Below are 6,914 nucleotides of genomic sequence, written 5' to 3'. Positions count from 1 at the left end.
CTAAAATTATAAACTTTCTGTTAGTGCCATTAGTTTTAAAATTTGAATAGTTTAAGTTTGAATTTTTTAAAATTTGTGTGAATCACTAGTTTATGAATAACTTTACTATAAAAATTGATTTTTGAGTCATTCTTTTTCCCGCTATTTAATATTACTGTGTTTTATCATTATACTCAATTTGGTAATTTTAGTTAGTCATAACAAATATTATAGGCATTTTTTAATTTTTTGCTATTTATTTTTTCATTTCTACTTAGAACTAAATACTTATAGTTTTTTAGTGATTTCTTTTTTCTTTTAGGTCACAAAAATTATAAACTTTCTGTTAGTGCCATTAGTTTTAAAATTTGAATAGTTTAAATTTGAATTTTTTAAAATTTGTGCGAATCACAAGTTTGTGATTAACTTTACTAAAAAAATGAACATAGATGCACCTATAGAGAAAATTCAACCTAAATTCATAATCAATTTCTATGAATTTCAGAGAAATTCATTATGAATTTAGGTCAAATTCCCTGTATAGGGGCATCTATTTTCACTTTGAGAGGAGCTCAACAAGGCAGAGAGGGACGGGCTTATAAACCGGTGTGGGCGCCCTTCGGTTGGCGAGGTGGGACTAAACTCTGAGCGTAACGAGGACCAACCCTTTAGTTCCGGTTTGTGGCACAAACCGGGACTAATGGTCATGGGCCAGGGGCGAGCCCTATTTTTTTCTAGTTTTTTTGTTTTGTTTTCTGCATTATTTATTTTCTTTTGTTTTTTGCTTCATTTTTTTAATTCTTTTTGCTTTTAGTTTTAGAAAAATTATAAACTTTCTGTTAGTGCCATTAGTTTTCAAATTTGAAAACACTTTTTTAGTTTTTTTTTGTTTTCTTTGTTGCTTTATTTATTTTATTTTGTTTCTACTTACAACAAAATACTTATTGTTGCTATTTTTATTTTTTTCCAGTTTTTTGTTTTATTTTCTATATTATTTATTTTCTTTTTTTGCTTTATTTTTAAATTATTTAGCTTTTAGGTCACCAAAATTATAAAATTTCTGTTAGTGCCATTAGTTTTAGAAAAAATATAAACTTTTTGTTAGTGCCATTAGTTTTCAAATTTGAATAGTTAAAATTTAAATTCTTTGAAATTTGTGTGAATCACAAGTTTGTGATTAACTTTACTAAAAAATGAACATAGATGCACCTATAGAGAAAATTCGACCTAAATTCATAGTTTTCAAATGAACTCCGAAAAAGTTGGCATAGCATACTCGTGTGTTACAAAGTTGGCATGGTATCATCATAATAGTTGCGGGAGAAAGTCTTCACTTTTTCTTTGCTTGTGTCATTTGCTTATTGCGCCATAACCATGGATAATCTTCATCGTTTATCAAGATGCTTGGGTCAGCCTTGACATTGAAGGGAGGAATTTCATGAAACTTTTCATAATCTTCAGACATGTCTGTCTTGCCCTCTACTCCTAGGATGTCCCTTTTTCCTAAAAGAACTATGTGGCGCTTTGGCTCATCGTATGATGTATTCACTTCCTTATCTTTTCTTTTTCTCGGTTTGGTAGAAATGTCCTTCACATAGATAACCTGTGCCACATCATTGGCTAGGACGATCGGTTCGTCAGTGTACCCAAGATTTTCCAGATCCACTGTTGTCATTCCGTACTGTGGGTCTACCTGTACCCCGCCTCTTGACAGATTGACCCATTTGCACTTAAACAAAGGGACCTTAAAATCATGTCCGTAGTCAAGTTCCCATATGTCCACTATGTAACCATAATATGTGTCCTTTCCGCTCTCGGTTGCTGCATCAAAGCGGACACCGCTGTTTTGGTTGGTGCTCTTTTGATCTTGGGCGATCATGTAAAATGTATTCCCATTTATCTCGTATCCTTTGTAAGTCAATACAGTCAAAGATGGTCCCCTAGACAACAAGTACAGCTCATCACAAACAGTGTTGTCACTTCTGAGACGTGTTTCCAACCAACTGCTGAAAGTCCTGATGTGTTCACATGTAATCCAGTCGTCGCCCTACTCCGGGTGTTTGGAGCGCAGACTGTTCTTGTGTTCATCGATATACAGGGTCACCAAGGTAGAGTTCTGTAGAACTGTGTAGTGTGCTTGAGACCAAGAATATCCGTCCCTGCATATTATCGAGTCACTTCCAAGAGTTCCTTTTCCAGTGAGTCTCCCCTCATACCGCGATTTAGGGAGACCTATCTTCTTAAGGCCAGGAATGAAGTCAACACAAAACCCGATAACATCCTCTGTTTGATGGCCCATGGAGATGCTTGCTTCTGGCCTAGCACGGTTACAGACATATTTCTTTAGGACTCCCATGAACCTCTCAAAGGGGAACATATTGTGTAGAAATACGGGCCCCAGAATGACAATCTCGTCGACTAGATGAACTAGGACGTGCGTCATGATATTGAAGAAGGATGGTGGGAACACCAGCTCGAAACTGACAAGACATTGCGCCACATCACTCCTTAGCCTTGGTACGATTTCTGGACCGATCACCTTCTGAGAGATTGCATTGAGGAATGCACATAGCTTCACAATGGCTAGTCGGACGTTTTCTGGTAGAAGCCCCCTCAATGCATCCGGAAGCAGTTGCGTCATAATCACGTGGCAGTCATGAGACTTCAGGTTCTGAAAATTTTTCTCTGGCATATTTATTATTCCCTTTATATTCGATGAGAAGCCAGTCGCGACCTTCATACTGAGTAGGCATTCAAAGAAGATTTATTTCTCTTCTTTCGTAAGAGCATAGCTGGCAGGACCTTTATACTGCTTCGGAGGCATGCTGTCTTTTTCGTGCAAACATTGCAGATCCTCCCGTGCCTCAGGTGTATCTTTTGTCTTCCCATACACGCCCAAGAAGCCTAGCAGGTTCACACAAAGGTTCTTCGTCACGTGCATCACGTTGATTGAAGAGCGGACCTCTAGGTCTTTCCAGTAGGGTAGGTCCCAAAATATAGATTTCTTCTTCCACATGGGTGCGTGTCCCTCAGCATCATTCGGAACAGCTAGTCCGCCGGGACCCTTTCCAAAGATTACCTGTAAATCATTGACCATAGAAAGTATGTGATCACCGGTACGCATGGCGGACTTCTTCCGGTGATCTGCCTCGCCTTTGAAATGCTTGCCTTTCTTTCGACATTGATGGCTGGTCGGAATAAATCGACGATGGCCCAGGTACACATTCTTCCTGCATTTGTCTAGGTATATACTTTCAGTGTCATCTAAATAGTGCGTGCATGCGTGGTATCCTTTGTTTGTCTGTCCTGAAAGGTTACTGAGAGTGGGCCAATCGTTGATGGTCATGAACAGCAACGCCTTTAGGTTAAATTCCTCCTGTATGTGCTCATCCCACGTATGTACACCGTTTCCATTCCACAGCTGTAAAAGTTCTTCAACTAATGGCCTTAGGTACACATCAGTGTCATTGCCGGGTTGCTTAGGGCCTTGGATGAGAACTGGCATCATAATGAACTTCCGCTTCATGCACATCCAAGGAGGAAGGTTATACATACATAGAGTCACGGGCCAGGTGCTGTGATTGCTGCTCTGCTCCCCGAAAGGATTAATGCCATCCGCGCTTAAAGCAAACCATACGTTCCTTGGGTCCTTTGCAAACTCATCCCAGTACTTTCTCTCAATTTTTCTCCACTGCGACCCGTCAGCGGGTGCTCTCAACTTCCCGTCTTTCTTACGGTCCTCACTGTGCCATCGCATCAACTTGGCATGCTCTTCGTTTCTGAACAGATGTTTCAACCGTGGTATTATAGGAGCATACCACATCACCTTCGCAGGAACTCTCTTCCTGGGGGGCTCGCCGTCAACATCACCAGGGTCATCTCGTCTGATCTTATACCGCAATGCACCGCATACCGGGCATGCGTTCAGATCCTTGTATGCACCGCGGTAGAGGATGTAGTCATTAGGGCATGCATGTATCTTCTCCACCTCCAATCCTAGAGGGCATACGACCTTCTTTGTTGCGTATGTACTGTCGGGCAATTCGTTATCCTTTGGAAGCTTCTTCTTCAATATTTTCAGTAGCTTCTCAAATCCTTTGTCAGGTACAGCATGTTGGAAATATGCCCTATAGGCAATAATAAAATGATTATTATATTTCCTTGTTCATGATAATTGTCTATTATTCATGCTATAATTATATTATCCGGAAATCATAATACATGTGTGAATACATAGACCACAACACGTCCCTAGTGAGCCTCTAGTTGACTAGCTCGTTGATCAAAGGATAGTCATGGTTTCCTGACTATGGACATTAGATGTCATTGATAACGGGATCACATCATTAGGAGAATGATGTGATGGACAAGACCCAATCCTAAGCTTAGCTCAAAGATCGTGTAGTTCGTTTGCTGTAGCTTTTCTGAATGTCAAGTATCATTTCCTTAGACCATGAGATTGTGCAACTCCCGGAAACCGTAGGAGTGCCTTGGGTGTGCCAAACGTCACAATGTAACTGGATGACTATAAAGGTACATTATAGGTATCTCCGAAAGTGTTTGTTGGGTTGGCACGAATCGAGACTGGGATTTGTCACTCCGTATGACGGAGAGGTATCTCTGGGCCCACTCGGTAATGCATCATCATAATGAGCTCAATGTGACCAAGGGGTTGGTCACGGGATCATGCATTACGGTACGAGTAAAGTGACTTGCCGGTAATGAGATTGAACAAGGTATTGGGATACCGACGATCGAGTCTCGGGCAAGTAACGTACCGATTGACAAAGGGAATTGAATACGGGATTGATTAAGTCCTCGACATCATGCTTCATCCAATGAGATCATTGAGGAGCATGTGGGAGACAACATGGGTATCCAGATCCCGCTGTTGGTTATTGACCGGAGAGGCGTCTCGGTCATGTCTGCGTGTCTCCCGAACCCGTAGGGTCTACACACTTAAGGTTCGGTGACGCTAGGGTTGTAGAGATATTAGTATCCAGTAACCCGAAAGTTTTTCAGAGTCCTAGATGAGATCCCAGACGTCACGAGGAGTTCCGAAATGGTCCAGAGGTAAAGATTTATATATAGGAAGTCCAGTTTCGGCCAGCGGGAAGGTTTCGGGGGTTACCGGTATTGTACCGGGACCACCGGAAGGGTCCCGGGGGTCCACCGAATGGGGCCACCTATCCCGGAGGGCCCCATGGGCTGAAGTGGCGTGGGAACCAGACCCTGATGGGCTGGTGCGCCCCACCCAAGGGCCCAAGGCGCCTAGGGTTGGAAACCTTAGGGGGCCGTTGCCCCAAGGGGGCATGCGCCCCCCTGGTTGGAAACCTTAAGGGGCCGTTGCCCCCAGGGGCCGCCCCCCTAGATGGGATCTCCAAGGGGGCATGCACCCCCCTAGCCCCTATATATAGTGGAAGGGAGGGACGGCAGCCGCACCTTGCTCTTGGCGCCTCCCTCTCCCACCATAACACCTCTCCTCCCCGCTTGTGCTTGGCGAAACCCTGCCAGGATCCTGCTGCATCCACCACCACGCCGTCGTGCTGCTGGATCTTCATCAACCTCTCCTTCCCCCTTGCTGGATCAAGAAGGAGGAGACGTCTTCCCAACCGTACATGTGTTGAACGCGGAGGTGCTGTCCGTTTGGCACTTGGTCATCGGTGATTTGGATCACGGCGAGTACGACTCCATCATCCCCGTTCACTTGAACACTTCCGCTCGCGATCTACAAGGGTATGTAGATGCACTCCTATTCCCCTCGTTGCTAGAATACTCCATAGATTGATCTTGGTGATGCATAGAATTTTTTTAATTTCTGCTACGATCCCCAACAGTGGGATCAGAGCTAGGTCTATGCGTAGTTACTATGAACGAGTAGAACACAAAGTAGTTGTGGGCGTCGATATTGTCAATTTGCTTGCCGTTACTAGTCTTATCTTGATTCGTCGGCATCGTGGGATGAAGCGGCCCGGACCAACCTTACACGTACGCTTACGTGAGACCGGTTCCACTGACTGACATGCACTAGTTGCATAAGGTGGCTGGCGGGTGTCTGTCTCTCCCACTTTAGTCGGATCGGATTCGATGAACAGGGTCCTTATGAAGGGTAAATAGAAATTGGCAATTCACGTTGTGGTTTTGGCGTAGGTAAGAAACGTTCTTGCTAGAAACCTATAGCAGCCACGCAAAAACTTGCAACAACAATTAGAGGACGTCTAACTTGTTTTTGCAGCAAGTGTTTTGTGATGTGATATGGCCAAAGGTTGTGATGAATGATGAATGATATATGTGATGTATGAGATTGATCATGTTCTTGTAATAGGAATCACGACTTGCATGTCGATGAGTATGACAACCGGCAGGAGCCATAGGAGTTGTCTTTATTTATTTATGACCCGCGTGTCAACATAAACGTCATGTAATTACTTTACTTTATTGCTAAAGCGTTAGCCATAGTAGTAGAAGTAATAGATGAGGAGACAACTTCAAGAAGACATGATGATGGAGATCATGATGATGGAGATCATGGTGTCATGCCGGTGACAACGATGATCATGGAGCCCCGAAGATGGAGATCAAAGGAGCAAATGATATTGGCCATATCATGTCACTATTTGATTGCATGTGATGTTTATCATGTTTTACATCTTATTTGCTTAGAACGACGGTAGCTTAAATAAGATGATCCCTCATAATAATTTCAAGAAAGTGTTCCCCCTAACTGTGCACCATTGCGAAGGTTCGTTGTTTCGAAGCACCACGTGATGATCGGGTGTGATAGATTCTAACGTTCGATACAACGGGTGTAAGACAGATTTACACACACAATACACTTAGGTTGACTTGATGAGCCTAGCATGTACAGACATGGCCTTGGAACACAGAAGACCGAAAGGTCGAGCATGAGTCGTATAGAAGATACGATCAACATG

This window comes from Triticum dicoccoides, chromosome 6A, assembly GCF_002162155.2.
Source record: "Triticum dicoccoides isolate Atlit2015 ecotype Zavitan chromosome 6A, WEW_v2.0, whole genome shotgun sequence".
NCBI lineage: Eukaryota > Viridiplantae > Streptophyta > Magnoliopsida > Poales > Poaceae > Triticum > Triticum dicoccoides.
Note: the sequence above shows the minus strand (reverse complement) of the source record.